This window comes from Glycine soja, chromosome 6 (assembly GCF_004193775.1).
Source record: "Glycine soja cultivar W05 chromosome 6, ASM419377v2, whole genome shotgun sequence".
Classification (NCBI taxonomy): Eukaryota; Viridiplantae; Streptophyta; class Magnoliopsida; order Fabales; family Fabaceae; genus Glycine; species Glycine soja.
This window is the reverse complement of record NC_041007.1, coordinates 4,758,316-4,782,640: the sequence shown is the minus strand read 5'-3', so window position 1 is coordinate 4,782,640 and position 24,325 is coordinate 4,758,316. Positions and strand designations below refer to the sequence as shown.

At 29.1% G+C, this 24,325-nt stretch overlaps 2 long non-coding RNA genes across 4 annotated transcripts; both read left to right on the top strand.

Annotated features, from left to right (window-relative positions):
• The first annotated feature begins 1,228 nt into the window (after positions 1–1,228).
• On the top strand, positions 1,229–2,248 carry LOC114414924. The gene is made up of 2 exons (XR_003667292.1): positions 1,229–1,464; positions 1,548–2,248. It is a non-coding gene; the product is annotated as an uncharacterized LOC114414924 (long non-coding RNA).
• Positions 2,249–16,816: 14,568 nt separating this feature from the next.
• Positions 16,817–23,357, top strand: LOC114414923. 3 transcript variants are annotated; one of them, XR_003667291.1, is made up of 2 exons: positions 16,817–17,531; positions 20,859–23,357. It is a non-coding gene; the product is annotated as an uncharacterized LOC114414923 (long non-coding RNA). The 3 variants fall into 3 exon arrangements; XR_003667289.1 differs by lacking the exon at positions 16,817–17,531 and adding an exon at positions 17,713–18,346 and having other exon boundaries at positions 20,810–23,357; XR_003667290.1 differs by lacking the exon at positions 16,817–17,531 and adding an exon at positions 17,714–18,346.
• Positions 23,358–24,325: the final 968 nt, after the last annotated feature.

Below are 24,325 nucleotides of genomic sequence, written 5' to 3'. Positions count from 1 at the left end.
AATGTAGCAGGTTTTATTTTTTCTCCATCTTATTCGTGATTACATTTATTAGTCTTTTTTTTTTTTTTTTTGTCAAACCTTACTGCAAAGTGAAATTACATGTCGTGTACCTATACAAGAGGCCAAAACCCAATCGAATATATGGGTCATGCTAAAGTGACTTTGCTTTTGTCCTCTTGCTAAAGGCACATATATTGATTATCACTGATCACCACTCAGAATTTTATACTTTTTGAATTGATTTGCAAACTCCACTTTTTCTTTTCTAGCTGCATATTCTCTTTTGATAGAGATTAATTCATGCATCAGAAAGACGGCACTTTGGCAAAATATATATATGTGTATAAGAAAATTAATCCTAAATTCAAATGGAAGGCTGAAATGCCCAATAATGTATTATTATCACTTTTGTAGGGTTGCTGCGCTACCGTAGTTGTCGTCGGTGGTTGTAACCACAGAAGAGTGTTTTTAACATGAGTGAGAATAGTGAATTTTAACCCTAAAATAAAAGTTAAATTATTTCACAGATTGCTCGATATTTTTATAATTAGGTTCTTGATTTTTTTAATTAAATCCTTGAATTTATATACATATTTTTTATTTGTTCATGTTATCTAACTGTCAATATGAAAAATTAACTGTTCAAAATTGTTGTGGGGTGTAATTTGAACAGGCTTGTAAAAGAATATTTAGGTTAAGTGAACATGCAAAAACGAAAATACTGGATGAAGAATATGGTTAAAAATATTAGGTTTAGAATCTGTATAACTGAAAATTAGGCATGGCATAATGACCAGTTGGAGGCGGGTTTGAAAAAGGTCGGATGGATTTGGGTTTGAGTTTATAAAAGGTGGAAAAAATAAATAAAATCTAACTCCATTCTCATTCATTTTTATTGAGTTGGGGGAAACTCACCAAAAATTCATCTAATTTTAATTCAAATAATATTTATAAAAATTAATAAAGAATCAATAATGTAAAAATATTTAAGAATTAAATTATATTTTTATGCATAGTTTCTAACTTCGTAATTTAATTAATATTATTTATTTAACTACTGAAATAATTATTCTATATTTTAATGATTATAAAAATAAAATATGAAAATAATTACATAATTAATAGTTGAATATAAGTATATAACATATATGATAATAGAATTATATAGAAATGTGTAATTGTATTATGAATAATTATAAATATGTACATAACATAGCGAGCATGAGGGTAGGATTTTCATTAGGTTTTTCAAAGTTAGAGAAAATCGGAATTCAAACTAAGTTAAAGTGGAATGAGATTGAAGGGATTTTCATTAGGGGCGAATAAACTACAGGTGAGTTTTGAATTCAGTTGGCGAATTTTGCGGGCATTTTGGTTTGTGCTGTGCGTTTTGTAACTTCACATACGCGGCACCTCCAGATCAACCTCGAACTCGTGCTCGTGCCTCTGATTCGAACCTCGCGGGTATAAACCCTTCTTTTTGTTCTGTGATTGACTTTTTCTTTGTGAATCTGGTGTAAAGGCCTCCAATTGCCTTTGTCGTGCAGCTGTAGTAGGTGTTGGAACAACTTAGTGGCCAAACCCCAGTGTTTTCCAAAGGTTAGTTTTGGATAACTTTCTAAATGGCTAGTTCAGTGATGCTGGTAATGGGCATAGATCTCAAATCGGTGTTCATTGGAACTTTTTGTTGATCATTTTTGTGATTCTCTCATTTTCTCAAAATATAGATTGTTGGTGAAGTGATTTTGAAGAACCCCCAAGGTTTAGGGTAGTTTATTTTAAGGTTTTTAAGGGAAAGTTGGTTTTGTTTTTTTAAATTGCATTGTCAAGACTCAAAGGTCTAATAATAGGGTGGAAAATGGTAGTTTGAGTTTTGAAATTTTTGTTAATCATAATGATTTAGTGTGGACCTGTTCTGTGGTTATAATCAGAGTAGTGGTGGGCTTAATGAAAGTGCATTTAAATGTCAAATTTTCTTCAGAAACTCGATTCAGAGGTTCATGGAAGACCTGAAAATGAGGATTCTGATGTATCTTGATTGTATGGTTGATTTCCTGCTTAATTTAATTTAAACCTTGTATGCAAGTCCAGAAGATGGAAAGCATAGTCTATTGCTCACTGACTGTGCGAGAGAGAGAGAGATGATGTGCACTAATTGACATCTGAATTTTGACACTATATAGTAGATAGGCTACAATAATCATCTCTTCCAAGAGAAATATTGGAAAAAGCTGTTACTGATTATGACTATTTTACATTATCTTTGAAATTTATGTTAAGATTATTTCTATTCTCATTTTTAATGTATTTTTTGTTAATTAAAAAATCTTATATTTTAGCCTAAAAATAAAAGAAAAAATTGCTCTAATTTGACATTTTTATAAAAAAAATCAAAAAAATAATTTAAACTTATGGATCGTTCCATTTATCTGTGAGCTTTACAGGTCAAATACAGACTTTAAAAAATTCATTTATTCCACGGATTAAATTTATTTGACTCATGTAAAATACGGACTGGACCTTAAACAAACCAGATTAAATTTATATCCACTCCATGCAAGCCTACAAAGGTAACAATACTAAATTTAGGGATTATTTATGTTCTTGTGGTTAATTTTCCATAACAAAAGTTAGATGAAAAGACCCAATTAAAAAAATGCATGTTCAAAGATCTAATTAAAAAAAATTAAGAATTTAATTAAAAATTATCAAATAATTCATGGGTATATGAATCCTGCCTAGGTTAGCTTTGTTATTCTTAGCCGGTCCCAAGCCCGGATAAAAGGAGAGGATTGTGTTAGGCTTTCGACAGCCAACGTAAAACTTTGTCGAATCTCTACGACATGGATCAATTACGTAATAATGTAAATGCTAGGTCGTTGCCCGGAAGCAACGTGCTGTATGGCTCGAGTACAGTGTCAAAAGAGTAAGGGCCGCTGCATCGCCGCCCGGATGTAGTGAAAAGTAAGCAAGGGTTCCCACATTTTCGTGAACGGGTGTGGGTAAAGAAGCTAGTTCATGACAGAAGGATTCGCTTTGATACATGGAATATAGGCACACTTACTGGAAAATCTATGGAAATAGTGGATGTTATGGTGAGGAGGAAGATCAATTTTATGTGCCTACAAGAAACTAAGTAGACAGGTGAAAAAGCGAAAGAATTAGACAACTCGGGATTTAAGCTGTGGTATACGGGAAAAATCAGATCAAGAAATGGGGTAGGGATTATTGTGGACAAGGAGTGGAAGAAGGATGTCGTGGATGTAAGAAGAGTAGGAGATCGTATCATAGCCTTAAAATTGGTAGTGAGACAGGACACATTTAATGTTATTAGTGGGTACGCACCTCAGGTTGGGTTAGCAGAACACTTTAAGGTAAAATTTTGGGAGGATCTAGAAGGGGTACTTCAGGATATACCCCAAGGAGAGAAAGTTTTCCTAGGAGGGGATCTCAATGGACATGTAGGTAGCGTGGGTAGAGGTTTTGAGGGGGTGCATGGAGGTTTTGGCCTAGGGGAGATGAATGGGGAGGGTAAATCCATCTTGGAGTTTTCGGAGGCTTTGGATCTTTCTATAGCCAATACATGGTTTAAGAAAAGAGAGAAACATCTTATCACTTACAAAAGTGGAGGGACATGTTCTCAGATAGATTTTTTCCTTATCAGGAAGTCTGATAGGAAGTATTGCTTGAACTGTAAAGTTATCCCGGGAGAGAGCTTGACTACCCAACATAGAGTTTTGGTTATGGATGTAAGAATTAGAGATAGGGCAAAGGGAAGACGTCCTATGGTAGCACCAAGGATCAAATGGTGGCACTTGAAGAGTGAGAAACAAGAAATCTTTCAACAAAAGATATGGGAGGGATGGTGTGGACAATCACAAGGAAGTGCAAATGATATGTGGAACAAGATGTCCCAAGAGATTATTAATGTGGCTAAAGAGACGTTGGGTGAATCTAGAGGTTTTGGACCTAGGGGTAAAGAATCGTGGTGGTGGAATGAAAGCGTTCAGAGCAAAGTTAGCGTAAAAAAAGGAGTGTTTCAAGGAGTGGTCTAGGTGTAGAAATTCTGAAACTTGGGATAAGTATAAGATAGCTAGAAATGAAACCAAAAAGGCGGTGAGTGAGGCAAGAGCCCAAGCTTTTGACGGACTATACCAAGCTCTAGGCACCAGGGACGGAGAAAGATCTATATATAGGCTTGCTAAGGGTAGAGAGAGGAAGACTAGAGATTTGGATCAAGTAAAGTGTGTTAAGGATGAAGAAGGCAAAGTCTTAGTGCATGAAAAAGATATCAAGGAAAGGTGGAAGACGTATTTCCACAACTTATTTAATGATGGATATGGATATGACTCTAGCAGTCTGGACACAAGAGAAGAGGACCGGAACTATAAGTACTATCGTCGGATTCAGAAACAGGAAGTAAAGGAAGCGTTGAAAAGAATGAGTAACGGTAAGGCGGTGGGGCCAGACAACATATCTATTGAAGTGTGGAAAACTCTTGGAGATAGAGGTCTTGAGTGGCTCACCAAACTCTTTAATGAAATTATGAGGTCAAAACGCATGCCGGAGGAATGGAGGAGAAGCACGTTAGTGCCAATCTATAAGAACAAGGGGGATATACAAAATTGTGCAAATTATAGGGGAATCAAGCTCATGAGTCATACCATGAAATTATGGGAAAGAGTGATCGAACGGAGATTAAGAAAGGAGACTCAAGTTACTGAGAATCAATTTGGTTTCATGCCGGGAAGGTCGACCATGGAAGCGATTTATTTATTACGGCGGGTGATGGAGCAATATCGCATGGACCAACAAGACTTGCACTTGATTTTTATTGACTTGGAGAAAGCGTATGATAGAGTGCCTAGAGAGATTTTGTGGAAAGCTCTAGAGAAGAAAGGGGTTAGGGTTGCATATATTCGAGCTATCCAAGATATGTATGATAGGGTATCGACTAGTGTTAGGACACAGGGTGGAGAGTCAGACGATTTTCCCATCACAATTGGTTTGCATCAAGGGTCAACCCTTAGCCCCTACCTTTTTACCTTAATTCTGGATGTCCTCACGGAACAAATCCAAGAGATAGCGCCGAGATACATGTTTTTTGCAGATGACATAGTCCTCCTTGGAGAGTCGAGGGAGGAGTTGAATGAGAGGTTGGAAACTTGGAGACGAGTTCTAGAAACACATGGTTTTCGCCTAAGCAGAAGCAAATCGGAGTATATGGAATGTAAGTTCAACAAAAGAAGGAGGGTTTCTAACTCAGAGGTGAAAATAGGAGACCATATTATCCCTCAAGTCACACGGTTTAAATATCTTGGGTCTGTAATACAGGATGATGGAGAAATTGAAGGGGATGTGAATCATCGCATTCAAGCAGGATGGATGAAATGGAGAAAAGCATCGGGGGTGTTATGTGATGCAAAGGTACCGATCAAGCTAAAGGAAAAGTTTATCGGACTGCGGTAAGACCGGCGATTTTGTACGGAACAGAATGTTGGGCGGTCAAGAGCCAACATGAAAATAAAGTAGGTGTAGCGGAGATGAGGATGTTGCGGTGGATGTGTGGTAAGACTCGACAGGATAAAATTAGAAACGAAGCTATTAGAGAGAGGGTTGGAGTAGCGCCTATTGTAGAGAAGATGGTGGAAAATAGACTTAGGTGGTTTGGGCATGTAGAGAGAAGACCGGTAGACTCTGTAGTGAGGAGAGTAGACCAGATGGAGAGAAGGCAAACAATTCGAGGCAGAGGAAGACCTAAAAAGACTATAAGAGAGGTTATCAAAAAGGATCTCGAACTTAATGATTTGGATAGAAGTATGGTACTTGATAGAACATTATGGCGGAAGTTGATCCATGTAGCCGACCCCACCTAGTGGGATAAGGCGTTGTTGTTGTTGTAATTCATGGGTATATGAGTAATTTAATCTAAAATAAAATAATAAAGATGAATATTGAATCACAGTTTTTTTTCTTGTAAGTTCTATTAAAAAAAATTATACTCATAATGTTTTAAAATTAATATTTATAACAATTTACTTCTAAATTGTAAATTAGAAAACACAATAGATAGTGAGACTCTCAATTAGAAGTGATTAATATTTTCTCTCTTATTTCAGTTGAAAGTGCATTTCACACACTACCGTTACAACTAGCAAAAAAGATTATCTCAACAACTTCAAACTACTTTCATTTTGTATATATTTAATTTTATTAATTACTTATCTCTTTTTAATCTATCCTCTTTTATCTCCATCACTCATTCGTTTTATTAATTGCTTAACCCTTTTTATCTCCTCGCTAAATTGAATTTCAATATTTTTTTAAAAAGAAATGATCAGTGATAAAAATAACATTTATATCATAATTTAAATTATCTATATTAAATTTAAAATATAATTTGTATATTTTAAGATATTTATTTATTATAAGTTTTAATTAAACATATAAATTTATATTAAATTTTTTAAGTTATATAAAAATAAACATATCTTCTATCATGCATAAATTTAATTATAAAACCGTTTTTGTGTACACCCAAAAGTCTCATGTAGGAATTTCCTTTTAGGAATTTTCATAGAGCAAGAAGATGCATACTCAAAAAAAAAAGTGCAACTCATCAATAAAGAACAAGATATTGTCCTTTTAATTTTAACTTCATTTATAATTAATGATACTATTTTTCGTTCACTTATATGCACCGTTGTAACAACTCATATTTTCAACTTAACTTGAATAGTGAGTCACTGGTCAAGTGAAAGAAAGATAAATATAAGTCTTATATAAGTATTTTTTTTTAAATCCAAAAATGTTCCTTGCATTGAACGGGGAAATCATCCTCTCCGGAATTTTATCTACGATGTTTCCAACCCAAAACTGAGAGCATCATCATAGAGAAAACAAAACAGTAAAACACCACACACTTATGTCAGGGATAAACATTGAATATTCGGTCACAAAGAGCATAAAACTTCAGTTACATGTTATGCTTACATAATTAAATATCTAAATTATTCTTTTTACGACAGACATATTATTGTTTAATTATACAAAAGTCTTACTTTGATTTGTGAGATTACAATGATATGTCTTTAAATATTAAATAAATTTCTTCAAATATTAAATAAATTAGTATGTGAAAAAATCAACATCACTCTCTTTTTTCAATAGAGGAATTTAGGATTATTCAAATTCTTCGCAAGTCATCTTTTTCTATGGTAAACGGATATACGACTTTATTCATTAATTTGACTTTCCAGAAGAAAAAAAATGATATTAATTGTCTATTGTCCAGATGCGTTCACCACCTTTCATTGTGGTGGTATTAGTTAATTATCTCTTATTTTTTTATGGTGTTTTTCAATTAAGGAGGAAATCTTAAAAAATCTCCCTTTCCTCGCTCGCTTAATTGGTGTGCACTACTATACTTTTTTAACACCTTGAGAATAGTTTTCAACAGGGGAGTTCCTGAGTTATTCGTAAACTTGAATGATTTAAATCAATTTAAATATTTTGGATGGGATAATATTTGTATTTGGTTTAGATTCGAATGGATTTAATCAAATTTATTAAGTTTTAAATTAAGTCCCGAGTTTTATTATCTAAACCTATGATCTATTCATTTGGTATGTTAACCCATTAATTTATATTAATTATTATTATTATATATTTTTAAATTAAAAAGTCAATTATTAATTTAATTAAAAGTGAGTGAGACCGTGTACACTTTCCTTTTTTCTTTCCTTGTTGAGTTCTCTAATCATAATTTCACTCTCACAAAAATTAGAGTTCAAATTATTCTAGATTTAATTGATATTTCAACTGCACTAGTCATTTGATTATTTGATAATATTAAAATTTTCAAACTACAATGCAATAGTTTTAATTTTTGAATTTTTAGGTTTTGTGATTCTCGAGTTTATTTATTATATTTCAATTTTTAAATCATGTGTAATATAATATGTTAGCCTATGTAATGATAACAACAATAATATGATTCTTTCATTGATCTTTTTTTTCATTATTTGACTACACACAATAATTACAAATAATGTATTCAGTATTTTATTTAATAAGAATTTTAAATTATAAATAATATTTTGATTTGTTGATTCAATTCAACTCAAACCATTTACAAACAAATTAATTTGGATTGGGTTTTATTTTATTTTATTTAAAAAAATCAATCAAAATCAATCCATTTAAATTTGATTAGAATAAGTAACAAGTTTCGTCAATCCCCAGTCAAACCAACCCGCGTGCACTCTTAGTTTTTAATTAACATCATTTTAGTATATATCCAATTTGTGTGGGATTCTGGAAGTAAACGCATGTTCTGTTTTGTTTCAGCTGGCTTGTAGCTTGCGTTGTATTATATGTTCTCTATACTTTAGTACTTCTTGTGCTAAGTATAGAATGCTTTTAAGGCTTAAAGAGGGTGACAATGAATATCAATTTAAGGTAGGCTTATTTGGTTAGTGATTAAATGAAAGAAGGCCTAAATCATCTCAACCAATGCATGTGCAACAAGGAATGACAAAAGAGAGAAGGCAAAATCTAGAATAATCTAGCACAAGGGTGAAATCACACATGAAAGAGCATGAATGGAATAGTACAATCCATCTACAAAGTCCCAAAAACTCACAAAGCATAATTTTATCACACATCATCCACCTCAAATTTTTCTCCAAGCCTACTTATCACTTCCACAATTACAACTATGATTCACACCAAACATGAAATCTTTCAACTAAAAATGGTACATCTCTCACAATGTATACGTTAGAAATCCAATAAATAAAAAACATGAAAAAGAGCATAAATTTAACAAAAACATTAAAAAACAACAACTTCAAAAATATTTATTATTTTTTTTATTTTCTGTATGTAAAAACAGTAAAACAACAAAACTAAATAAATACAGTAAGACAGAAAACAAAAAATAACATCAAAAACAAAACAATGTACAGATACAGATAAAAAAAAAACAGACATAAAAGAATACAATAAAGTTTTGCTTATAACAAAATAACATCATTTTAATTTTTTGGTCATCATTTTAGACCAGTTATTTTTTTTCTAATATACTAACACCTTGGTATTCCTTTCACAGTTTCTCGATGCTGCTTCTTAGATTCATTAGGAATTTTGTCACAACTACAATATAACTAATATTTGGGCTTATACACACCATTACATACATAAGGCTATCCACAACAAATGAATAAGACACTTTGCTCATTTTTTCTTTATTTTCCTCATTCATTTTGAATATCGAGACTTACTATTGTTTATATATCTTTTGCACTTATTCATTTATTTATTTTTATTATTTATATTTTTAAAAACTGAAAAAAAATATATAAGATTTTTTGGACCTGATAAACTTGACCCTATTTGTCATTAATCGGATTAGTTCGATTTGAGTTTCACAATAAAAATATATAAACCCCGTCTAATTCAAAATGAAATACTTTGATCGTTTTAGGTGATGGGTTTAGCCAAATTTTACCAAATTCTACCCATGTACAATATTCTACATGAAATCATATATAATTTTCTTTTCCTTTCCTTCTCTTGAATTAAACTAGTTAAAGGTTTATTTGAATAAATAACTTGGTTAAGTGTTTATTGAACAAACTAATCGATGAGTTTTGAAACGTAAGTGATTTATTACCCCTGTATCCATTTTCATTTTTTAATGCTATTGCATATTTTTTCTTTCAGCTTTGTCAAGACAGGATTTTTTTAGGTGAAGTCGGATATCTTTATATGAGAGTGAGAGCTAAGTATTAATTTTGTGACGTACTAAGATTTAGGATCCTATCGATAAAATGAAGAGAAATGGAAAAATATAAATTGAAATTATAAAAAATTAAATTAAAACAGAGTGTAAAAATGTAAGTTACACTTTAATTTATTATTCATTTTTTCTCATTTTCATCATCTTTCCCTTTCAAAGGAATGAGACTAAATATCACTTTGGTCCACTATGCTTTAATTTTTTTTATTTTGTTATATTAAATTTTAAAAGTTTTATTTTAATGTTTATGTTTTTTAAAGTTTCAATTTAGTATTTTTTTTCTGTTTTCCATTAAAAATATTAGTTGTCATACATTGTCAATCAATTAAAAATATTATATATATATATATATATATATATATATATATATATATATATAATTTAAAATAATTATTATAAAAATTAGTAATATTATATAATTTATGATTATACTGTAGTAACATAAAAAAAACTTTATATACTACCAATGTATTTAAATTGAATATTTATTATAGTAATTATTTAAAAAATCACATTAATTTACAATACGAAATATAATATGAAACCAAGTTTTCTCAACCCACATGGGCTTGCAAGTTGTAAGTCTCCACCCCACCTGTCTGTGATTCCACAACAACGGATCCCTCGTAGTGTACGGATGTAAACTGATCGCAATTATGTTTTCATTCCCACTTGCCTTTGAGTCTTTTGCAAACTTCAACCACAAATAATACTGTCTCACCCATTTTTTAATACTACATTTTCTTCATTATTAATATGATCTGCTTAAAAAAAATAATTTGTCTGCTTCATATATTTTATATGTGATGATATTGTCTTTTATCCTATTTTTTCAAATATTACTAATTTTTATATTGCTATTATTGATGAACACAACTACTGTAGGCATGGTCATGTAAAATATTGTATAATTATATTTAAGAAACATTTTATTTATCATCTTACTACATTTTTGTATGCTTGTAATCTCACCTTGTCTTAAGCATAATTATGCAAAACATTGTGACAATTTAATGATTTAATTTCCCTACTAAACCATGTATATACATACATTTTAATAAATTAAATATTATTTTGTGTAATAATGGTTTTATTTATCGCGGAAATAAGTATACACAATATTTTTTAAATTAAATAAATTATATTATCTTTAGTTTAGATAATTTGCATGTATACTGATGTGATTTAAAATGTTGGATTGCAAATATAAATTGTTTTAATATTTTTTTTACGCATATGATTGTAAAAATGTATATCAGTCTAACATTAAAAAAATTTAATCTCCTTTGGGGGGCCATCTAGCACTCATAAAATATAAAGTGACACTTAAAGAATTTTTATTTTTTAATAAATTTTATCCTAATAATAAAGAGTATTTAGAAGAATGTGTTCCTGTCATTATTTTTAGTTGGAAGTCTTAAGCAATTGGTGAATAAAAAAACAATTTAGGTACGTGATACTCCTTTATTCCATTTAAATTGCTAGATTTTTTTTAGAATTTTTATCTTTGTTTATCTGTTGTTTACAAAATTTAAGTTCACAAAAATTATTCTCTTCTCAATTAATTTTATTCTTACTTGTTTTTATCTTTAATTAATTTATATATATATATATATATATATATATATATATATATATATATATATATATATATATATATATATATTGTGGAGTGGAAGGAGAAAAAAATGAAAGGAATCTTTACAACTATTTTATTATAATAAAAGACTATTGTATTTTGTTTCTTCTAAACAACAACCTTAAAAACAAGCAAAAAACATATGTAATATCTTATTAATAATTTATAATAAATTAAAGAGAAAGAAGATTATACACGTAAAATATTTTACATTGTCATCTAATCATAACCCTGTGTGCATGATAAGATTGTTTACTTTTATGTTAATTACTTTTAAAGTCATATCAACGATGATTTATAATTGAATGACAATATAAAATTATTTTTCAACATTAGTGTATGATTAAACTCTTAATTAAACTTTAATTTTCACAATGTCTTTTAAGATCCATATCACTTAATTAATGTCAAGCATAAAAAAAACTTAACTTCAAAAATGTGTTTTTATATATTTTTAATCTATTTAACTTGAGGTTTATATAAGCTTATAAGGTTAGTATGCTAAGAAGTTTTTTTTTTACTCCAAACATCTCATCTCATAATATGTTGTAACACCCCAACGAATTATACCGAAAAAAAAGGAATCTAGAAGCTACGCAAGTATGATATAGTATCGTTGATAATGACTTAAAGAAATTATTTAATATTACTTATACCAATAAGATCTATCTATTTTTTTGATAATTTATTATTTTAAAAAATTACATTTAAGTATATCTAGCTAGGAGTAGTTATAGGACATGTGACCTTCTCATTTTTTTAAAGCATGTGAGTGAGAATAAAGTACATTAAAAATTCTTATATTAGTCTGTAGGAATAGTCATTAATTCAAAAAAGAGCTACATACGAAGAATTCTGATCCATGGAGAGTTATAACTAACAAAAAATTTAGTAAAATGTCATAATGTAAAGTGTCGTAGTAAGTGAGGTGCTGAGACATCGACAATCAAGAGTATTACATATATAATTAATAATAAGTGAATGGATATAAGATGAATTAAGAATAATGATACACAAACACCTATTTATTTTAAATACTTTTTCAACATTTTTATTTTTCTTTGTCTCTTTTTTATTTTTATCACATCATAAATCTTATTATATTTATATTTTCTTTTCCTTTTTTCTCCTTCTCTAGATGTCAAATAACATATTGGATGTTCATGTAACATTTTTCCATGCACTAAAATAAAATAAAAAAAACATGCCTACAAGTAAAGATCTAGACACCCTAGCTAACGTATGGGCAAAATGTATTTTTCTTAAAAAAACACATTTAAGATCTAAGTGTAAAAAGACCAATATTTGTCTAAAAAAAATATCGCTTCAAATCTTTCCCAATTTTTTCATAACTAAAATTTAACATTTTAATCATAAACTAATTTTTATGTGGGAAAATGATCATTTTACCCTTAGTTGACTTAATTATCCAAACAATCAATCACCAAAATTAGTTTAATTTGACTCTTTTTGTTCACATGATTTAATAAAAAAAATAATTCTTAAAATTCTTCTCTAATTTTAGATAGTGTTTGATTAATTTACATTTGAGTGTATCTTAGATGAATTTTTTTTAAAATGGGGTGAATCTGACGTCTCTACACTCTTTTTTTTTATCTTAATTCAGTTTCACATATCTTTTATTTCTTTAAACCAAATCCACCATTAGGGAGAATTTATGAACAAAGACTTCAGAAGAGAAAAAAAAAAAAAAAAAGAAGCATAAGGATGATAGGGTTTGTTGGGCCATTGGGGGTAGTTGATAGGGTTTGGATTAAAAAAAAAAAGACGAAAAACATAAAGATAACGACTAAAGAAAGAGAGGGTACAAAGTACGAAGGAACGGTCCCTGCCTCTGCCTGTGTCTGTTACGGTCTACGGCTAACAAATAATTAATAATAAATGGACGGCACCTCAATTTTACTCCAAAGGCCAACCATTCCTTTTTGGGTGCATCGTACGGTTTCCATGCCTATGTCACGTACACATCTCACCAAATTACCACAAAACCTTACTATTTTTTATTTATTTTTTACTTAAATGCACCTCTTCTCTTCATGCCTCACATTACTCTCAATATAATCAACTGCAAAATTTATTTATTCATCAATTTTTAGTTATTATTTCTATTCTTATAACTAAAAAATTCAACAATAAAAATACTAATACTATTGTTACTTGCACCGAATTATTATAAAATTTCTTATAATTAATTATTTGGAGAGTTATAAAAAGAATGAGAAAAACACAAAACAGCATGAGATACAGGAAAATAAAACCGAATTATAAACCGTGTTCTAAAAATTACAAGTATAGATAACACAATTATGATAAATACCTAGTATCATCGAATACAAGGACGGATATACAATGTAGTGGGGGAAATTATCCCATAAAGTATTTTTTTTAATTGAATATACTAAATAAATATTTTTTGTCCACATAAAAAAATAGATATTTACTCCTGTAAGATATTTTTTTTTAAAAGAATGAAAATGAAAAGTTATAAAAACAAAACTAGAAAATAATTTGGTACTAATTTAACCACTTTATCATTTCAATTTTTACTGATTAATTTCTCTCATATCCTTTTAATGGAGTTTAAGTTATTTTTTCATCTAATAAAATATTATATTATTTCTCAAAAAAAATTATGGATTTGTGAAGAACATGTGAACCAATTCACACAATATTGTTTCAATTTAATTTTAAGTTTGGAATTCGAATCAAACATGTAATTACATTAAATATTTTTAAAAAATATTAATAAAATATGTATGTACTCTATAAAAAAATAATAATAAATATTTTTTTGAGAAAAATAATAAAATACTTAGTTACTCCAAAAATAATTTATAAATGTAATCTCTTCTAATTTGAGATAAACTATATGCAATTTTTTGATAAATAGTTTTGGTAGTAACGTAGTCAATTAATATGAAATGATAGTTTGCGAATATTAATATTTTTAAACCTAAAAAACTATATATTCAGATTCGGTACTTTATTTTATTTTATTTTTTTGTATATGCAGAATCTACTAGACGCACGTCAATTTTTTTATTATGATTACTTAATTAAAAATCGCCAGCTTGTTGTCTATAATATATAAATTGACTGCCATTTTAGTCAATGATTAAAAGCTCGTCGATTATTATATACTAAATCATGGCGTTCCGAAACCTCAAGAGGCAGAAGCTTCAACTCTTTTCCAGACTTTAATCTTCAAATTAAATTGTCATAACTGAGCTTGATTGCAAATTACGGCTACAGTTCAGGGAATTTATGAGTTTTAACAGTTAATGTTTGAAATTATGTATATATGTCACCTCTTTTGTGGTGACTATTGAAAAAAGAATGGCAACAAAAGTAGAAAATATTGTAACAAGAAACTTTCACATCCTCCTATAAATAGTAGTAAAAAAAAATCCTTATATATATATATATATATATATATATATATATATATATATATATATATTATCTGCTTTATAAGGTTTCCACTTTTTTTATTTTCCCTCACATTCACTCTCCTAGCATCCATGTTCTATATCATTATGTGCTTTTAAATTTTAATATGAATTAGTTGAGTGATTTAATATCAGAAATTAATTTTAAATATATATATATATATATATATATATATATATATATATTATCTTACTCTTTTCTCTTTTAATATATAATTTTCAACATCTTTAATTGGTTCTAATTTGAATATGATTTTTTAAAAAAATGATCAATAATTAAAATAAAAATATATCACAACATAAATTATTTATCATAAATATAAAATATATTTTTCATGTTAAGAATATAAATACAATTTAAATATTTATTTAATATAAATTATATAAAATAAACGCGTTTTTCATGTATAATGCACAGGCTAACATACTAATTGATTGAAAATTGTAAAGGTATATACTATCTCCGACTAAGTGAGAAGGGATCATGTATGATTGAAGAAAGAAAAGTCTACAACCGGTAGAAAAATAAAGTTTTAAGGTTTTGAGTGAAATCATTTTATGAGTGTGATATTTGTATTTTTTATTAAAAAGTTACTTAAAATTCATCAAAATTTACCATAAAAAATAATTCATCAAAATTAATTTGTATATTTTTTAATATTAGATGAAATGTCACATGAATTTTTTCATTGAAAAAAATATTTTAAAATTTCATAAAATCCTTATCCAATATACTCCCTCAACATTCGACCATATCTTAAAGAAAATTATTTTGTAAAAAATTTATGAAAACAAGATAAACATTTTTTATAATGATATAAAATTATTTTAAACTATTAATATTACTTTTTTTATAGTGATATTGATATTTCTTTTAAAAAATATTAAAATTTAATTTAAAGATAAACAATTAAAATGATAGATTAAAAAAATGATTAACATATAGGATTAGAACAAGACATATAAAAAACGATTTAAATAATCTTTTGGTCTTATAAAATAACGAGCTTTTATTTTTTTGTTTTTTCTGGTGTATAAATAGGAGCTTTTTATTTTAGTACTTTAACAAAATTTGTTTTAATTTTAATTATTGTGTTCAAGTAAAAACATTAAATGATAATATGATAATTGACAATACATTAACTTGCTACCTCACTCCTAAAGGAGGTTAACAAAACACAATTCAAAATCATGTTCCTATGGAATATGATTTTTATCTTGACCAACTGAATCAATTTTTGTTAACTTAAAAAGTTTTCATGTATTGTTCTAATCTTATAATAATATGTTAATAATTTATTTTTCTTTTAATCAATCATTTTCATATTTATATTTAAATTAAATTTTAATATTTTTTTACAAATAACTCTATACAAAAATATAAATTATTTATCAATTTTTTAAAATATAATCTATATATTTAAAATATTTATTTATTATTTATCCTTCATCAACTAGTATAAAATGATTGACTATTTTAAATGTATGAGAATTTAAAAACATAATTTATAATTTTTTTCTTTTTCTAATTCAGTCTCCTTTATAAGACTTTAAATTACCTTATTTTTTTGTTTTTTTTTATTATTTTAAGACTATATTTCTTCTTAATTACAAAGATTATTCTTCTTACCAGAAATTTTAGACACGTTAAATCTTAGGGATATACTAACATATCTTTAAACTGATTGAATATTAATTATAAGTTATTCATCAACAAAATTCTCTTATCAAGTGCAAAATTCAAACTCATATTTTTGTAAGATTTATAAGACTCATAATGTGTTTAGAGAAATACTTATCATTATTAGTGAACCAATATAGGAGAGGGAAATTTTGCCCTAATAATTAATAGGGGTTAGATTTGCTGGTAAAAAGATAAGATTTGTTGGTAAAGGGGAACTGCAAAAGCGTTGCGAGTAGAAGCAAGATGAGATGAAATGAGTAAAAGGGATAAAGGATTCAGAAGAAGAATAAGGCGAGGTGATGTTTGGGAAACGTTACAGTAGGTGTGGCCGCAGTGATTCCTAATCGTTATTTGTCTCCCTCAAATGTCGCAGGCCCAAAGTCCAATCAGCCCAATTTCCGATACATCATTACCATAACCAACATTTGGTACCCCTCACTCATCAAACGGCAGGGAACGCCCCTTTCTTAATCCGACGCTCATCATTCCATCATATCCTCTTTCTCTTTCTCTCCGCCCACACCATTGCACACACCCTCTCTCTCTTTATCATGTCGTTCGTGGTCACTTTTGTCTTCTCCTTAAACGTCACATTCACGTTCACCCTTCAGAGTAAATGTTATTGCTAGCTCATCACCATTAATAAATAATTTTGCTTTGCTTGACTTCATAGTCATATAAGATAGATAGATTTAGTAGGAAAAAAAAAAAAAAAAACCAACCCCAAAGGTAAAAAAGTGTTTTCAAGAGTGTGACTTGTGACATTTAAGGGTCTGTGTGTCGGAGGAGAAAAGCTGCTATCCATCATCTTCATTTCCCAAAGGGTGCAAGTGCAACTATTACAAACTTCAGTCTTCAGACTCTGAGCCTGAGGTGTGTGTATGTGTGTGGGTGAGGGTTGGGATCTCATACGTGTCATTGCTACATGTTGCATGAGTAAGGGCTTTTTCATCACTCAACTCAGACAGATAGATAGAGAGAATACCAAAGTCCAAAAACAAGTTCATCTTCTTTCTTTTTCCTCGTATCTCTTGATTTCTTATTATTCTTTTAACAAGTATTATATATATATATATATATATATATATATATATATATATATATATATATATATATATATATATATTAGTTAACAGAATTACAAATATTTTTTTATTGAAAATTATGGTAGGTCTGTGTTGATATCATTTTTTTCTCTCCAGTTTTTAATCACAAAAATTGATACGTTACGATCCTTCTTTTTTTTCCTTTTCTTTTGAGATGTTCTTCTTTGGTGTCAAACCCTAATTTTTGTTTTCTAGTAATTTATATGAAATTGTTGATGAATAAGATGTGCATCATAGAGTCCATCGTTTTTCCTGTAATGGGTATCTCTCTATTCCTCCAGATCTGATTCAATTCCGAATTTTCCCCCCTTTTTTATTTTTCCAAATCCACTTTTCTTTTTGTGAGGCTTTCCAAATTTGGGCAGTATTTGTATTTACCCTTCCACTGAGTTTTTCTTTCTTGGGACATAGAAATTGACAGAAGAGAGTGAGCACACAGAGGCACTTGGTATAGTATATATACTATTGCTTTTGCGTGCTCACTTCTCTTTCTGTCAACTTCCAGTGCTGGAAAACTCCTTACAATTCTGGCTCTGCTTTGTTCCAAATTCCAAATCCAAACAAACCCCAACCCCACCCCACACACACTCTCGATCTTTCTCCACACTCTGATGAACTGAAGAACATCAATGGCTTCTTCAGCAGGTTAATTATATCAAACAGTGAAAAAGCAGTGTCATTTTTTGGTTTCTATGTTTTCTTTTTCCTATTTTTATGTTTCGGTTTGATGATCTATTCTCTGATTGATTGATTGGTTTTTATTATATTATATTTTACTAGTCATTAGTCATTTTTTAATTTAATATTATCTATAATTGAACGGAAAGCGTGACTTTCTATAGCGTGTGACAGAACAAACCCCCTCATTAATAGTGCAGATTAATTTAGGAGCAATTTTTTTAATGTGTACACTATAGAAAGCATAGCATGGGACCATTCACGTTATATAGTATGGTCCTCACAATTTTTTTGCTCTCTCTGTCTAACATTATCTTCCTGATTTCATGTTCATCATTCCCTATATTTTATAATTTTTGCACATGCCAACGAGGTTTATTTACATAGTAAGAGGTACTGTTTCATGTTGAATAGTATGTGTGCCCACCCCAGGTTAAGCTAGATTCTTGTTTTTTTGGATATCTGGAATTTTGGATGGGTGTGTTATCAACCGGTTTTGCTTGGTTTATCTGATAAACCCTATAATCTTAACTGTACTGCACGTTGTTTGTCTGAGCTATTACAAAGAAGTTTGAGAGTTTGAGGATAGTATAGCATCATTTTGATTCCTTCGAATCCTAATATTTTGATTCTCCTAGCTAAATCTTCATTATTTCGGAGGAGGAGATTATCTTATTAATTTTTTTCTTTTGAATTATGTGTTGCATTTTAATATTGGAAATAAAGATTTTTGGTTGAGGTAATGCTTGATATTCTGCAGAAGATGCAGCATAATTTTTCCTTGAGTTGAATACAGATATAAGCTTAGGCTTTGACCGTTCTTAATTACTTCTTTGTGGATAACCAGCTTTCCGAAATCATGAATGTGTAGATGTTGTTACTGTTTCTACTTTTTTTTTTTTGGTGATTTCTCCCTCTCCCTTTCTATTAGAAATAGCTGTTTCTAGCTGCTATATTGATATCATATATTGGATGGGGACTAACATGCTTGATAATGTGATTCTTGTAGGCAGCATCAATTTGTTATTGAAAAGGTTAATTTCCAATCAAACATAGTATTTTCCTTTTCCTTTTTGGCAAACATAGGCTTTTTTGCCACTTAAAACAAATCAACACCCTATTCCTGCCGTGCCTAACTACTGGAAATTCACTTCTCATACTCCTGTTACTACTTCATAAAATCGAACAATATAAATTAACTATATATTAAAAAACAGTATAAATTAACTATATATAAAAAAAACAGTATAAATTAACTGCTCTTAGCATATATAGTAATCAACTACCACCACTACAGTAGCTTCTTATGGCAATGGTCGTCCTTCTTACAGTTCTGAAGGTTAACAATTTCAATTATTTTTCCCTTTTTATTTGACTTTTATTGGTTAGTGGAGATTACTGAATCCATTATTTCCTCAATAAGTTTTGTTAAGGTTTTCAAAACAAAAATTTAAAGCTATTTCACTTTTGTATTACTATTATTATTACTATTACTATTAATAATAATAAGTTTGAAGCCGCCTTCTTTAATGCCACAAAGATTTGTAACTCTTAATTTCAAATAGGGATTGGAAGTTTCTAATTTCTATATTTATTTAATAGCTTAAGAATTTATTTTTCTGGAGTTTTATCCCTAAAATATACAAACCTATCCTTTTCACATTTATTTGTGTTTTCCGTTGATGGAGACAATATATACACTCCCATCGGCCAAAAGACAATAAGGATTGGTGGATGTATTAGAATGAGTACGTGGCGGATATGCTTGCAATTTTATTTTGTTTTTTCCTGGAGTTCTTTAGGTTCAATTGTATTTATATTCTATATATATATATATATATATATATATATATATATATATATATATATATATGCTCCATAAGTTTCATGTGGCTACAATTTAAGCCCCCTTGAACCATCAGCCACGAAATGCAGTTTTTCTTTTGTGTTTTTTTTTGTGCGATTAGCTGATATGGTTTTCACATGTATAAGTGATGAATAAGATTTACGTATCCGTTGTATTTGCAAATGATTTTGGGTTGTCAAATTGAATCATATCGGAGATATTTATAAGTTCAGGCCTTTAAGACAAATATACTTCATAGTATTTTTTTCAAGACCCATATCCACTGTACTTGTTTATAAATGAGTGGTCAATGGATTTCCCTTTTGTACTCTTACTTTTTGTCTTTCAATTTGGTTTGTAATTCTGAAGAGAAAAAAAGTAAATCCTATATAAATCAATATATGGTGATGATTATCTTAATTAAGCATTTGTTCAGTTCTTATTTGTACAACAATCAGAACCATAATCAGATGCCGTATGGATTATTGATTTATATAGGATTGGTTTGATACATATTTTCCCCTTCATAATGATTCATTGAAAAACATTTCATTCATATATAGAAGATTCTATTGTTATTGTAGGTTACAGGTTGCTACTCAGCATCTAATGATTTTTTTCATGGTATTACAGTACACACTGTAATTGTTCCCTACCTATAGGTCAGAAAATCAAAGTTTTACTGCCACCCAGCAGACTCATAGCAACCCTTTTAGATTTGAGTATACACTCCATTTTTTGGGTGTATGAATGGAAAGAGAGGACAAAGAAGAAAAACATGATGTGATGGGATATAAAGAGAAAGATAGGAAGAAAATGAGGTGAAAATGAAATGAAAGAGAACGCGAGCAAATGTTAAGTATTTTCCTTCAGATTCTATTACTTGTGTCCCAAGTGAAAATTGATTCAAACGTTTTGTTTCCATGGCTTGCATTTTGTATAAATAACAGAAAATTTATACTAAAGAACTTAAGATTGCAAATATGAATGCTTTCATTCTTGTATATTTTTAGCATTCTATGTGGAAGTGTGTATATTCAACAAAGAAGTTAATCAAGAGGCTAGCTATTTGATTTGAGAAAACATTTTTTATTTGCACTTCAAATTACAAAAACAATGCTAGGTCCCTTGTTTTCACTTTTTTTCTATACAAACTTTTGAAAATAGAAAATAAAGTGACATTTTTGTAATTAAAAATAAAAAATGTTTTCAAACCAATATTTTAGTTAATTGGATTCATTTTCATTTCAGAACCGACTTAAGAAGTTATAAGTAGTGTTTTGATTTTCCAAAGAGCTTCACTTGAAATTGTGTTATTTTTTATTTTCATTCTGTTTCATGGTTTATAGGTCAAAGTGATTGTTTAAATTATGCGTCCACTTATTATGTACCTGCTTTCTCTATTTGTGCAAAATCTTATATAATCTTAGCAGCTCATATTGAATATTTCATCGTTTTGTACAACTTCTTTTGATAAGAAATTCAAATAATGATTGATAAGGCTATAGTTTTAAATTTGATTGTCCAATTTTTTCTTTCTAAAAATATTTAGGCCAATGATTTAGCCTCATAACTTTATCTTTTTTTTTAAAAAAAAAAATCTAGTGCACCAAAGTTACAAAACTTTATAGTGAAACTTTAATTTACAATTAAGGATGTACTTGTATTTTTTTTAATTAATGTTTTGTGACCAACCATTTTCAAGTGACATTTTGGAGCTCAGTAATTAAGGATCAAATGGAAGCTGGCATTGAGACAATAGCTTAATTCATGGTGACATAACAAAATCTGACAAAGTGTGGTCAAAGTTGTCAGAAAAGCCAGTAATTATGAAAAATATTTTTGTCAAGTTTTGGCTAATTGATACTTTTTTTTTCTCACAAGTCAAGTATTATCATTTCAAAATTGATATCTCTTCCATGCACAATTTTTATTCTTGCTTGTCTTCTCCCGTCTTCATTGCTGTCCTCAGTAGGTATTTGCATTGAACTTACCAATTATTAATAATATTAATTCATTTATTATTAGGAGTTTATTATAGTCTGTTAAGTTGTAAAGGTAAATAGGATCAAATTTAATAACCTAACTCATTTGGGTGTTTCTAGTATTTTTTTTTTTCTGCACAAGTTATCAACTTTTGAAAACTTGAACTTTTGGACTTACACTGATTTCTAGTTACTTTTGACTGACATTTAATTTTGTGTCTGCTAGTAATTTTCTATTTACATGCAGATATAGGATGAAGAGTTGGATTCATCCTAATCACTAAACATACATGGATTGAGAAGATGTCATTTTATATTTGTGGTGAATAATTTTGTGTTCATGCCTGTGTCACTAGTTGATCAATTAGTTCCTGAAGAGAAAGCTAGCAAAATCCACCCTTGGATTGTAGTGGGGTAGCTGACAAAATATCGGGATGATTGGAATTTGAAAATGCTAAAGGAATAAAAGTCGAAAGTACTTGTGCTGACCTTACTTTAGGTTTGTGGGAACATTTCACCCTTGAAGAAAAATTTGATATCATGTTTATCATTATGTGAATAACCCTTACATTGTACTTTATTTATTTGCCTTGTGGTATGCGATGTGTTGTTTCGAAATAATTTGTAAAGATTTATTTCTTACTGTTTTTGTTTGTGAAGTATTTTTCAGTCTTTATGTTTTCAGCTTAGAATGAAGTATCTGCACAGATGCTGAAGACAATAATGAGTTGATTATAAGGGAATTTTATCTCAAACCTCTCTCACTTTTGAAGTGCCAAGACGAAGCATATCTAAAGACTAAATTATGGTTTATGATATGAGGATTGTGTGGCTGTAATTGCTGCTCTCTTCAAATATCAGTAACTGTGCAGGTCGTTGAAACTTGCAAGTTGAGCAGGGAATGTGGTATCCATGTCATCATTATCATTAGGAGATATTTTTGGAACAACTGCTTTGAATTTATCATCATTTTTAAACTACTACTCAGTCTGTAAATGTTAGCCCAGTTTTAGGCACGAGGCGCAAATTAACCAGTTGGAACCAAAAAAATATGCTTTTACTATTAGAATTTTGTGTTCAGATTCTGAAAGTAAAATTTCCTTGTGTTTTTCTTTTTATATAAGATTATTGGTATTCAAAGTTCAAACACTGTTAACATTCGATTAATTACTTCTGTCCAAAGAAATCGATTAATAACTGACTAGACAATACTAGTTTAGATTATACGACAATTAAAACCTTTTGTACAATTTTTTCATGCAGAACATGAGATCTCTAATTAAACTAAAAATAGTTTCCATCAGTTAATCTGAGGTGGTTAAAATAGCCTTTAAATATTTTATGCGCCACTTATCCATAAAAGTTCTCTTCTGAGTTCTTATCCTTGTTCAGGAAACAACATATGTTAAGTGATAGGACTCTTTATCCATCAGTTGATATTTTTAAGAATGATTTCAATTTGAGAAATAATACTTGTATAAAAAAGTGTATAACCAAGAGAGAAAGAGACAAAAAGGATAATAATTTGAATTATAATAATGTAATAAATGATAGAAAGAAATAAAACAATAAATAATGTATAAATTATTATATGAATTGTTGTCTATTTTTTGATAATGTATATTCAGTCTGCAACTCCATTTCAAATCAGATATTAAATCCTAGAACTTAGTCAAGAAACTCAAATACAAAACCACTAATGTCCACTTATAAATCAGAAGTTAAGTTTTTCACATTGACACATTATTCTGATTTCGTGTGGTTCTCGTGAATATATGCAATTTTCATAAAGAGAAACGCTACTGAGAATCTGAATCATTTTTCTTGTCAAGGCTGCTACAATTGTCACCCTCTCGTACTGTTCGTGTACGCAACAAAAAGTTTAGTACTTTTACTATTATACATTGAACATTGATTCACAGAAAGGGGGGAAATCATGGCAAAATTTACAGAGAAAAAAAATAAAAAGGTCGGTATAGTAAATAAACTTTTTATACACCTTCCTTTAAGCTTACTGTAATCATTTTTATAAAATTTTACCTAAATTGTCTATTACATTACTTTTAGAAAAGCATCTATAATAACTTTCGAATTTAAAGGCTATGCAGTGACAAT